Here is a 12,904-nt window from a genome sequence, read left to right on the forward strand (position 1 = left end):
ATGGAAAAATTTTGGTAGGGTTCTTCGATATTCAAATTTAGGCCTCATTTTTAAAAACCAGAAGAGCTTTAAAGGTGACCCTTAAACTGGTAAAAAGTTAATATTGTATTGTTAAAAAAAAAAAAGTAGCTTTTAGGGGGACCACATGTGAGTCACAGAATGGCTTCCCTGGAAGAGAAGCTTCATTCCAGGCATCCTGGAGAGGAGCTTTAGAAATGCAAATGAACACTCCTGGGGCAAAGCCTGGACAATGTACCTGGGTCTTCCTGCCTGGGGCAGGAATTGGGCTGATTCCCTCTGCCCCTCACCCCAAGCTCTGCCTGCTTGCACTGATGGAATTTGCACAGCTCAAGGCAGAGCCCAGGGTGAGGATATCTGACCCTGCAACAGAAACGGGCGAAGCTGCAAAGGGAAACAGCAAATGGAGAATGCTGTGAAAACTTCACTATAAATAAATGGGGGGGGGAATCATCCCTCTGCCCACTCCAACATGTGCTGTCACTGTCTATGTTATATAGGGTGTATTAGAGCACTGGGGATTTTTTGCTAACACAACTTCAGAGAAATCAGCTGGGAATCCAAGTTTTTGATGATTCAGTTAGAGAAAAGCAGTCAATTGATGCAGCTGTGGCTGGAGAGAGCCCTCAAAAATGGAGAAAAGATGAACGGCCAGCAGAACAAATCCTACAACACCGTGGACCAGCCCCTGGGAACCCAAACCAATTCATATCAGGAGCCACAGAACCCATTTCTCATTTCAATGGCATCATTAGATTACAAGCTGCCCTCGGAATAACCAACCAGACAGCTCCAGCTCCTGACCTTCCTGCTGACCAATCCACTGAAATGAGGAACACAACATTTCACCATGGGATGGGATCAGATCATCTGTTAGCAGACAAAGGAGGAGTTTCTGGAAAATTAAATGACTCAAACTCTGTTGGCAAATAGATGACAATGGAAAAGTAGAGAAACAGAAGAAAAAGGAAACAAGAAAGCAGCTCATGTACTGGTACAAATGTGGAAAGGATGGGAATGGGACACGGTTTTGTGGTTCCCTGGCAGACCATGGGTTTAACGAATGCTGTTTCTCCTCTGATGTGCTACAGCAACTCTCATCTTTTTACCATGGGACACAGGGGGACACGGGCATGGATGGAGATGTGGGGGACAATGACAGGGATGGAAACATGGTGGGGAGACAGCCGTGGGTGAGGACATGGTGGGACATGGCCAGTGACATGTGGGGACATGGCCATGGCTGGTGCCATGGGGGGAACTTGCAGGGGATGTGGGGGATGCTGGGTTTGAGGGGGTTGAGGGTTCCTGGGAGGGATTTGGGGCTTACTGAGGCCTTTGGGGACCCCAGGCCAAGTGGCTTTGGCTCTGCTGGGAGACCCTGGGGGAGGTTCTGGGGCAGCTGCTCAAGGACCCCCTGAACTGGAGCCCCAGCCGGGCATTGGGCTCCTGGAAGGGAATGAACATCCTTGTCCCCAGGAGGGAAATCCCAGCACCCTCAGGGTGTCAGGGGCAGCTGAGAGGCCACAACAGGGAGGGGAAAGCCAGAGTGAGCTCTCTCCCTCCAAAACTGCACCCCAAAAATCCCAAAACTCAGGGATTCCTCCTAGAGAAAAAGCTGCCAGGAGCTGCCAGAATAGAGGGAAAGGGGGAACGTGACCCCCAGACTGAGGAGGAGGGGCCTGGCCTGCATCCCCCAAAACCAAACACGGGGCAGGGGGGGTTTGGGATTGGTGGGATGGTATGGAAGGGGCAAAAGAATGGGGGAAAAGAAGGGGCTGGGATCTCCAAAGACTGGGGCACGAGGCTGGGAAATCCCAATTGTGTTGGAAGGGGTCTTTAGATTTGGGGAATGAGAAAGGGGGTGAGAGAAAGGATGGATCTCTGTCCTGCAGCACTCGTTCCCTGGAGCGATTCCTTGCAGCTTGGGGGGGGTGGGGGAGAGACGCAGATTCGCACTGGGGGGTCCCCAAGCCCTCTGCTCATCCCACCGTATCCATCTCGCTGGTGCCCTCGAGCTCCCAGCCCGGCCCCGGCTGCCTGCTCTGCTCCGTGATGGATTTCTACCCTGCTGCCATCCAGGTGAGGTGGTTCCAGGGCCAGCAGGAGCTCTGTGTTGGCTACTGATGTGGTCCCCAATGGGGACTGGACTCACGAGCTCCTGGTGCTGCTGGAAACCCCCCTCAGTGTGGGGTCACCTCCAGCTGCCAGGCTGCACGTCAGCCTGGAGCAGCCCCTGAGCCGGCACTGGGGTACGGCCCGGCCCCCACAGCGCCGGGAAGGGCTGGGAGGACAGGGAGGGGATTTGGGGGTCCTGGGTTTAACTGTGAGCCCGTCATCGAGAACCCTCTTCCCCCTGTCCCACCTCCCCCTATCCCCCTCTCCCACCCCTTTCCACCGGGTCCCGTCCCCGCTCCGCTCACCCGAGAGCTCCTCGCCTGCAGCCGAGGGATGGGAGGAGGAGGAGGAAGAGGAGGAGGAGGAGGAGGGGCGAGAGGAAGAGGAGGGGTAGAGGAGGAGCAAGAAGAGGAGCAGCCAGAGGAGGCAGCACGAGTGTCCATCGCTCTCTGGCTCTGCAGCCCCTTCGCGTCGGGAGCATCGCCGGCAGCATCCCGCAGGTGAGCGGGGAGGGAGACCTCGCCCCGAATATCTTGGGCGATCCCGGCAGGAGTTTTTTGAAGGAGGGAGGGATATTTGGAGCTCACCCGAAGTATCTTTGGCGGTTTCTGTTTCTTTTTTTCGGGACGGGGCGGGCGGAGCGATGTTTGGATCTTACAGGAGTCCAAAGCTGACTGGAAGCCCTCTTTGGGCGGATTCTGCGGGGGTCCTGGGAAGTTTTGTTTTTGGAGTTTCCCGGTGCGGCTGCCGGGTGGGTGGGGGATGGAAGGTCCCCGGAGCCACGTGAGGCTCGCCCGGTACCGGCGGGGGGAGAGGAGCAGCTTTGAGAGGGGGAACGCGAAAATGGGGGAGCCCCGGGAGTCCCTGACCCTGAAATGGGGGCCTGGAGAGGGGGACCCCGACAGCCGGGAGTGAGGGGAACCTGGAGAAGAGGCAGCAGAGAAGGGATGAGCTTGGAGTGGGGGACACCGTGGGACACCGAAGTGGGGACCCCAGACGGAGGAGACCCCTGAGACCCCCTGCACCCCGGACCAGAGAGTCATGGGGAGGAGGGACCCCAAAACCCTCGGCATCCCTTAGTGCAGCTCCAGAGAGGGGGACCCATGGGACCCTCAGCAGCCCAGAGAAGGGGGACTCCCAGAACCCCAACGTGAGGGGAATCCCTGGGGTTCCTGGAAACCTGGAGCAGACCTCCAATATATGCAGGACCCGCAGCATCCACAAGGGGAAAACCCAGGGAGGGATTTTTTTCCTTTGAGTCTTGATGTTCTGGAGATTTTCATGGACACAAGATACTTGGTGACTTCTAGAGATGGACTCAGGCAGGAGGAACTCTCAGGCCAATGTGTTCACCCCTTGTTTTTCCCTCAAAACCCGACTTCTTATTCCCAAGGCTTGGCCAAATGGAGGAGGAGGGGGCAGTGAGGAAGATGCTCCAGGACAGCCAGGCAGGTGAGGAGGAAGTCACTGCCCCTTTCCCCCTCTCTCCTGTTCCATCTCCCAGCCCAGCACGGCCTCTGGCTGCAGGACAGCCCTGCTGCTAACACCATCCTGCCAGGGATGGATGGGGGGATCTCCTTCCTTCTTCTCCTTCTGCCTTTTCCCTTCTTCTCCTCCCATTCTCTCCTTGTCCTTCCTCCCCCAGGCACTGAGCTGCAGATGGAGACCAGGATGGACAAATCCCCACAGCAGAATCTCGTGGAAGAGGCCATTTTGAGTGGCTCCAAGGGGCAGGAATCCAACAAGGAGGAAAAACCAAAGGAATCCCCCACAAGGAAGGGCTCCAAACCCAGCCCAGGGTGCTCTGAGGAGCAAAGACCCCCCCATTGCTTCATCCAAAAATCCACTCTGGTGGTCCATGAGCAGCTTGATGACAGGGAAAAGCCCTACATGTGCTTAGAATGTGGGAAGAGCTTCAGCCACACCTCCCACCTCTTCATCCACCACCAAGTGCACACAGGGGAATGGCCCTACAAGTGCTTGGAATGTGGGAAGAACTTCAACTGCAGCTCCCAGCTCATCCCCCACATGCGCCAGCACACGGGGGAACGGCCCTACAAGTGTGGGGAATGTGGGAAGAGCTTCAGCCTGAGCTCAGTCCTAGTCCAGCACCAGAAGATCCACTCGGGAGAACGACCCTACAAATGCTTCAGATGTGGGAAGAGCTTCTGCCATAGATCTAGCCTGATCGGCCACAAGAAGACCCACAGTGAGGAACAGCCCTACGAGTGTTCCAAGTGTGGGAAGGGGTTTCAGACCAGGTCAAATCTCCTCATGCATCATCAAACACACACGGAGTAGAGGCCCTTCTGCTGCCCTGACTGCGGGAAGGGCTTCAAGTACAACTTCACCCTCACCATGCACCAGGGCATCCACAGTGGGGAGAGGCCCTACGAGTGTGGGGAGCGTGGGAAGGGACAGAGCTCTGCCTTGACATCACACAAATGGACCCACCTGTAAAGGAAGCCCTGTAAGTGCCCCAAGTGCAAGAAGAGCTTTGTGCACTGCTCCAGCTCCATCCTCCATGGGAGGATCTGCTTTGGGTTATCCCCAGTGACCCCTGTTGGACAGTGTCCTGGTGACCCCTATTCTGGGTGAACTCTTTTGAGAAGACACCTGGCTGGTGGTCTCCACATCATCCTGATTCCCTGTGGGCACCTGAATGAAGGCAGGGGCAGGAACATCCATCGGGACTCAGAATGGCATCAAGGATTCATTAGAAAGAGTGGATTTGTTGGCTTTCAACCCTAAAAGTCTCAGCTCTTCATCCAATCCTTTTTTCCTGTGGCATCAAGCAATGTTGGATCGTCTTTGAGGTCTTTTCAAGCCTCAGTGGTTCCATTATTCTGATTCTCTATGGCCCACAGGTGTCTTCCATAGCCAAATGGTGATGGATTTGGGCAAAGACCAAGATCTGGGGTGGAAACCCCTCCAACAAAGGCTCTTCCCTGCACTGAACCCAACCCTACAGATATTCTCATGATGCTGACAAGTAACTCCTTTTTTGAGCTTGATTTTATTTCATCTATTTTTATTCGCTACAAAAACATGAAATTGTCATAAAAATAAAGAAATTGAACAAAGACCTCTAAACCCAGTGATTTTACTGTCATTTGGGAGGAAAATGTAGGGCTTGAGAGGATTTGGGGGTATCTATAGCAATTGGAGAGGAGTTTCCCCTAAAACTGGGGCCATGCAGGCCTAGATCACAGAATCACAGAATTAACCAGCTTGGAAAAGACCTTTGAGATCAAGTCCAGCCTATGACCCAACGCCACCCTGTCACCCTGACCATGGCACTAGGTGTCACTTCCAGTTTTAAACTGCTCCAGGGACAGTCACTCTACCACCTCCCTGGGCAGCCCATCCCAATTCCCAATCACATTTTCTATGAAGAACTTCCCAATGTCCAGCCTGGACCTCCCCAGTGCAGCTCCAGGCAGTGTCTTCCTGTCCTGTCACTGTTCCCTGGGAACAGAGCCCAACCCCACCTGGCTGCCCCCTCCTGTTAGGGACTTGCAGGCAATGATGAGGTCTCTCCTGAGCCTCCTGTTCTCCAGGATAAACACTCCCAGCTCTCTCAGCTGGTCCTCACAGGACTTGTGTTCCAGACCCTTCACCAGCCTTGCTGCCCTTCTCTGGACATGTTCCAGCAGCTCAAGATCCTTCCTAAATTGGGGGCCCAGGACTGGACACAGGACTCAAGGTGTGGCCTCACCAGTGCCGAGTGCAGGGGAAGAATCCCTGCCCTGCTCCTGCTGGCCACACCATTCCCAATCCAGGCCAGGAGCCATTGGCCTTCTTGCCCACTTGGGCACACTGCTGCCTCATGTCCAGCTGCTGTCCATCAGTGCTCCCAGGTCCCTTTCTGCCTGGCTGCTGTCCAGCCCCTCTGTCCCCAGCCTGTAGTGCTGCAGGGGTTGTTGTAGCCAAAGTGCGGGACCCAGCACTTGATCTTGTTAAACCTCACATCGTTGGATTCACCCCTGGGATCCAGCCTGTCCAGGTTCCTCTGCAGAGCCTCCTACCCTCCAACAGATCCACACTCACACCCAGTTTGGTGTCATCTCTATTTTCTGCTGCTCAGAAGAAGCAATGAAGTTGGTCAATAAGTTCTGTTTTTTTCCTTCTCCTGGTGGATTTTTTCATTTTTTTGACACCCCAGAGGCAATTTCTGTGATGGCTTCTGTAAATTGATTCTATTTCACCAGCACCAGCAACAGGGCTGTGAATGTGAGTGCTGTAAATGTGGCCTGTGTGGCTTTAATTGTCCTCAGCTTAGTGCTCAGGCACTTGTGAGTATTTAAAAATCTGCTAAGCATGAGTTCTGTGACAAAAATACTGAGTTCCCCATCATGAAAGCGCCGTGGGTAGCACTGATTGAAAGAGGCAATTGCAGTTGTACTGATAAAATTCAGGTGGCAGCCAGAAGAGTGGCAACAGCAGCCATGATCTACAATTCCCAAGGCAAAGACAACAAAACCCTCCTGCTGTCACCTCACCAGGAGTAAAACAGTGCTGAGAACAGGGCTGGAACCCGATCCTTTCTTTCTCTGAAGGTTGGGTCAGGGCAGCACAGCCAGGTCCTGAGCAGTCAGGAGGTTTGTGGGTGATTGTGGCTCTATTCAAGGAATTCAATAGAAAAAAAAAAGTATGGTGCAATTGGAGTCTTGGCTTCAGTGGGTGGTGTTGGTGTGCTGGAGGGCAGGAAGGCTCTGCAGGGGGATCTGAGCAGCCTGGAGGGATGGGCTGAGGCCAAGGGTCGGAAGTTCCCCAGGGCCCAGTGTCGGATGCTGCGGATCCTGCGCTGGGGTCACAGGAGCCCCTGCAGAGCCTGGGGCACAGGGGCTGGAAAGGGCCCTGGGGTGCTGGGCGAGAGCAGCTGAGCAGGAGACAGCAGGGCACAGCTCCCTGAAAGGCACCTGCAGCAAGGGGGGAATCAGTCTCTTCCCCCACAGAAAAGCGATGGGACGAGAGGAAATGGCCACAAGTGTCACAGACATGTTTTATGAAAAATCCTTTCCTTAGGATTTTTCCTCCTGAGAAGCTGAGAGACTGGAAGCCTCAACAAGAGACCTCAGGAACAAAATGTAAACAATGATTATCTGCTGCTGTGGAATGCAACAGGTGGATCTGTGATTGGTCTCATGTGGTTGTTTCTAATTAATGGCCAATCACAGTCAGCTGGCTCAGACTCTCTGTCCGAGACACAAGCCTTTGTTATTTATTCCTTCTTATTCTATTCTTAGCTAGCCTTCTGATGAAAACCTTTCTTCTATTCTTTTAGTACAGTTTTAATAAAATATATATCATAAAATAATAAATCAAGCCTTCTGAAACATGGAGTTGATCCTCGTCTCTTCCCTCATCCTAACACTCCTGTGAACAAGGTCACACATAAGTTGTGCCAGAGAAGGTTTAGATAGGACAGAGGAACAATTTTTTCCCTGAAAGCATGGTCAAGCACTGGAACAGGCTGTAAGGGCTAAGGGTGAGTCACATCCATGAAGGCATTTCAAGCACCTGTAGATATGGCACTTGGGGACATGGTTGTGGTGGCCTTGGCAGTGCTGGGTTGATGGTTGGACTTGATGAGCTCAGAGCTCTTTTCCAACCTGAACAATTCTATTCTCCTTAGAAGACTTTTCTTCTCTTGTGAGGTCCCATTTTTCTCTGTCAGCTCAAGCTCTGCATCTGCAGGAGAGACTTTCCTGCAAGAGAGGAATTTGGGCTGGACATGGGCTGCCCTCATGTGGAAAGCATTCACCAGAACAAAACATGTTTGTATTCCTGTAAGAAGGGAAAAAAGGAGGGACAGTTTCTGTTTCCAGGATAGCTTTGATTTATTCCTATCCACAAAGTAAAAGAGCTGTCATTTCAAAGGAAAGCACTTTGGAATGGCACAGGCTTGCTGGACATACAGTCTCAATACTTCTGTTGACAAACCACACAATTTGATTAGGAGAAGGGGAAAATTTCCTATTTATTTTCTTTACCTAGAAGTATTTCAGCATGTCTGCTTAAAAAAAAAAAAAACAAAAAAAAACCAAAAAAACCAAACTCCACTACCACAATTTTCCAGAAGACAACAGATATGAAAAACAGAGAAATCAAAAGCTAGATTTTTAATCAATACAGAGTGTTGTTGGCTTTGGCTTTTTAAAGACAACCATTGTCCCAAGAGGCCTTGCTTTTATTTTATTCAATACTATCTTTCTTTTTCTTTGCCTCAGCAAATTGAGAGGTTTTTCTTTTCAAACTGGTTCCTGGGAGGCAGACAAGATTCATCAGAAATCATCTCTGCCAGTGGCTGTTTCAGCACAGGCTGTAGTTGCTCAGCTGAGGCTGTGTCAGGCAGGTAAATGTCCCTCCAGTGTCCCTGTGGCTCCATGCCTGGCACAGTCTGGTGCTAAATGCTCACACCTCAGACACTGAAAGACTGGAGCTGTGTTTAAATCCTCCCAACCTGGAAAGGGAATGGAGAAGAGACATCAATATTTAAAAAATCCCAACAACACACACCCAAAAAATCCAGTCCTGAGGTTGCCAAGCCTTGTCCATTATTTACAGGCTCACAGAGTACATGAGGACAATATTTATCAATGGAGAAGTATCTGCATGTACAGAGGGGAGAGCAAGGAGTCAGTGGATCCAAGTTTTCTCCAGAGAAGAAGCCAGTGGAGGTTGTGGGAAGGAAAGGGCTAAACACAGGGGGATGGTGAGGAGGGGTTGGATTCCCTCAAGGGACCTGGCAACCGGGAATGCCAAGGGCTGGAGAATGCCAGGAGGGAAACCCCTCCAGTTCTGCCTATTGCTCTATATACTCCTCTGTTCTAGGAAGCAGAATCTCTCCCTCATCCCACTAGTCCCAATCTCCATCCCCACCACTTCTGTGGGTTTTGGGGATTCTGTGGGATTGTGTATTTTGGGGTGGGATTGAGGATTTTGAAGTGGGATCGAGCTATTTTGAGCCTATGCCAACTCTCCAGCCGAGGGCCCCAGGAGCACCAGGGGGCTCCAGCCAGACCCTCTTCCCCCCAGCAAGGGACTCACACAATCCCTCATCCTGCCCCCAAAATCCCTGGGGATCCCCCATCCATCTCTGCGTGCCCCCCTTTCAAGATCTCCAGACCAAAGGATTGGAAGCTCCCACCCAGGGTGACCACAACCCCCAAATTTTTATCTCCACCCATCACTTTTCCTTCCTTTCCCCTTCCTGCTTCCCGCTCAGTGGGTGGGAGCAGGCAAGAGCCCCGTGCTACCCCAGCCAGAGCTCACACCTGAGGACACACCAGGGAGAGGCCCTATGAGTGTCCTGAGAGTGGGAAGAGCTTCTCCAGGAGCTCAACCTTGACCTGACACTCACTGAGGTACCTGTAAAGGGAAATCCTGCGAGTGCCCCAAGTGTGGGAAGAGTTTCATGCGCTGCTCCAGCTCCATCCCCCAAGGGAGGATCTGCATTGGATGATCCCCAGTGACCTCCATTGGGCAGATCCCTGGTGATCCATGGTCTGGGTGATCCGTGTTGGGAAGAAACCTGGCTGGGAGGCTCCACATCTTCCCGGTTCCCTCTGAACACCTTGATGAATGTAGGGGCAGGAACATTCATGGGGACAGAGACCAACCGTGGGAATTGCAGACTGATGGCCCTTGGAGATTCACGGGGATGCAGAGATCCACCAGTGTCTGGTCGGCTGTCTGTCTCTGCCCAGACACGTGTAGGATGGTTTTGGGGCAGCCCGCGCTTCAAAGGACAAGTCTGGACTCTTCAGGTTTTCAGTCTTCATATTGTTTATTATTTCTTATCTACAGAATTTTCTTTCTGCCCAGCAGAGGTCTGACCTGCAAGGCAGCCAAGGGCACTCTGACCACCCATAGGGCGGTCATGTCTTTTTATACTAAAAACTACGTACATCATATTTACCTTTATTCCCCAATACCTTTCACCCATATTAGCAAGTACACCTTCACCATGGACAAATCCCCAAGTGCCAACATCACCACAGAAAATGGATGACAAGAAGAAGAAAGAAGAAGGACAAGACACGCCCTGATCCCTCCATCTTGTCTCCATAACCCCCCTGTACCAAAACCCAAATCTGTATTTCACCTTGCAAATACATCATTCTTGCACCATTCATTCTCAAGTGACTCTCATGTCCTCAAACAGGTGGCACATCCCTAGAGGGATCGAAGTCAAGCCACCAGACGCTCCTGGCAACATTGTAGGATTTCCAAGCCCCCCAAGGGTTCTCTCGGTAACTCTGGACGTCCGGAGTGATGTGCTGAGTTCCCACATACCAGGAGCCCATGCCCAAGCACCAGGATGTCTGAGAGGAGGCTGTGACTCCATGGGAGACCCGTGGCCAGAAGGGCCCCACTGGAGCAGCCTGTCCTGGAAGGACTGACCCCGTGGCAGAGTAACCCACAGTGTAGCAGTTTGAGGGGGGCTGTGCCCCATGGGATGGACTCAGGTTGGAGAAGTTCCTGTGGAACTTTCCTATGGGAGGCACTCCAGTAGTGAGCAGGGCAATGATTCCTGTCCCTGAGCAGAGGGAGAAGCCACGGGGCATGAACTGAGCATGGCCCCATTCCCTGTCTCCCTGGACTGTAGAAGTAGGAGGTAGAGCTGGAAGGAGGGAATGGTGGGGGAAGGTGTTTTGAAGGGGTTTTCATCTACTTCTACTAGTCTACTACTTCTATTAGTCCCCAGTTTGTAACCAATAAATTCAACTCATATCTCCAGTTTTGAGCCTGTTCTGCCCATGATGATGTTTGATGCGGGATCTCTCCCGGTCCTTATCTCAACTCCTGAACCCTTGGTTACATTTTGTCTCCTCTGTCCGGCTGTGGAGGGCAGTGAGAGAGCGGCTTTGGTGGGTGCCCAGCATCCGGCCAGCATCACCGCACTCCAGTGGGACATGTCCTCATGTGGCCCTGTGCTATGGTGACGCAGGTGCTGTTCCTTTTGCCTTCCTTATGATTTTATCTTTTGCATTAAATGCTTGTGAAGTGCCCCCGGTGTCCCTCGTGTTCCCCTGGCGCCGGCAGCCCCGTCCCTTCCCCTGCTCCCCGTGCCACGTTCCATCCCGGCTGGAGGAGCCTTGGAGCTGCCGTGGGGGCCATGGGGCTGCCCCGGGGGCTGCCCCCCGAGCCGAGACCCCTTCCCAGAGCTCCCGGTCTGCCCTTGAGGCTGGAGCAGCCAGCGAGGGCTGCAGCTGGGACGGCAGAGAGGCGCTGCTGGGGGCTCCACATCAGTTCAGTTTGGTTAGTATCGCACTGATGAAGATGCTGATCAGATGCCCTGATGCTCCTAATTAGGGGTAGGAGAAGTGAGGCTCCAGGGCTTCCCGCTGAGCTGGAGCCACCGAAGCCGCCGTGCTGGGAAAGCCGTAGCGGAAGGTGCGGAGAAGTTTGTTTGTGTTTTCAGCTCAATCCCCCTCGGGCTCGGGCCCGTTCCAGGGCTGCTCCTCATCTCCGGCTCTGCCCTCACGCAGCCCGGGGGGCCCTGAGAGCGCGGGGCGAGGCTGTGCCGTGTGCAGAGCCCGCCCCTGGCTGCGATTGGGCGACGGTGCCGTCAGTCGTGGTTCTGGCGCGCTGATTGGTGGGAGCGGGGGGGGCAGGGCCCCGGTGGCGGCCTGAGGGCGGCCGTGGCTCGCGCGCTGAGGCGGCGGCGGAGCTGGGAGGCGGCCGCAGCGCAGGTGGGAGGCGCGCTGGGTTGTGCGGGGGCTCGGGGCTCGCTGCGGGCCTCGGGGGCGGCAGGGGGCTCAGGCGGGTTCGTTGTGCCGTGTCCGGCGCGTGTTGCCGCTGGCGTGAGGGCGCTGCGGGAGCGGCTGCCCGCGGTCTCCTTGCGGCCGCTGCCTCGGCAGGAGCCGCTGCCGGAGCAGCGCTGGCTCGGCCCGGTTGCTGTGGCTGGGACAGAGGCGGCTGCCCCGTGCCCGGGGCTGTGCGGGGAAATTGACGTGGCCGGAGGTTTCTGTGCCCCGAGGAGACAGAGGAGTCCTGTACAAGTGACTTTATTGCTGAGCAGAGGGAGAGGCCGTGGGGCATTTGCCGTGCGCTCTCTGCCATTGTTGTAGTTCGCAGCCTCCTTTTTATCCTCATTTTCCCGGCCTCATCTCCCTTTCCCTTTGCCCACTGGCTGAGGTACTTGGAAGGTTCAGACTTCCCGATCCGCCAACTGCATGTCCTCGTTAATGTGCACTCCCACTTTTGTAGAACAGCCGATATTCCTGGCTCTGTTAACTCTTTGTTCTTTTCCTCGAAGTTCAGGAATTTAGCAGGACTTGAAGCACGAGTCTGTGTCAATTAGCAACATTTTCTGAAGCTTATGGTTTCTTCCATTGCCTTCCTGTCTACAAGTCCCTGACCCTTTCTCCAAGCAGATTCACTCATTGCGTCTGATTTTTCTTACTGGGTCCTCTTTGCTTTTGGGATTATTCTCAGTGCCCTCATTCCCTGTCCTTCTGTAGCTGTTTCTGGATCAGGAGGCCTGGCTGCCACCTGCATCCCCTCGCTCAGCTGCTGAATGAGCTGCACTCTCACGGTGTGGAGCATGGTAAAAAGATGAGAGTTGCTGTAGCACATCAGAGGAGAAACAGCATTCGTTAAACACATGGTCTGCCAGGGAACCACAAAACCGTGTCCCATTCCCATCCTTTTCACGTTTGTACCAGTACATGAGCTGCTTTCTTATTTCCTTTGTTTTCTGTTTCTCCACTTTTTGGTTGTCATGTATTTGCCAACAGCAGTTTGAGTCATTTAATTT

The 12,904-nt window shown here is 53.5% G+C and overlaps 1 pseudogene; it reads left to right on the forward strand.

Moving 5' to 3' along the window:
- The window catches only part of LOC118700747 (zinc finger protein 850-like), a 32,884-nt pseudogene that overhangs the window by 8,031 nt on the left and 11,949 nt on the right, over positions 1 to 12,904 (forward strand).

The sequence above is a fragment of the Molothrus ater genome, chromosome 33 (genome assembly GCF_012460135.2).
Source record: "Molothrus ater isolate BHLD 08-10-18 breed brown headed cowbird chromosome 33, BPBGC_Mater_1.1, whole genome shotgun sequence".
NCBI lineage: Eukaryota > Metazoa > Chordata > Aves > Passeriformes > Icteridae > Molothrus > Molothrus ater.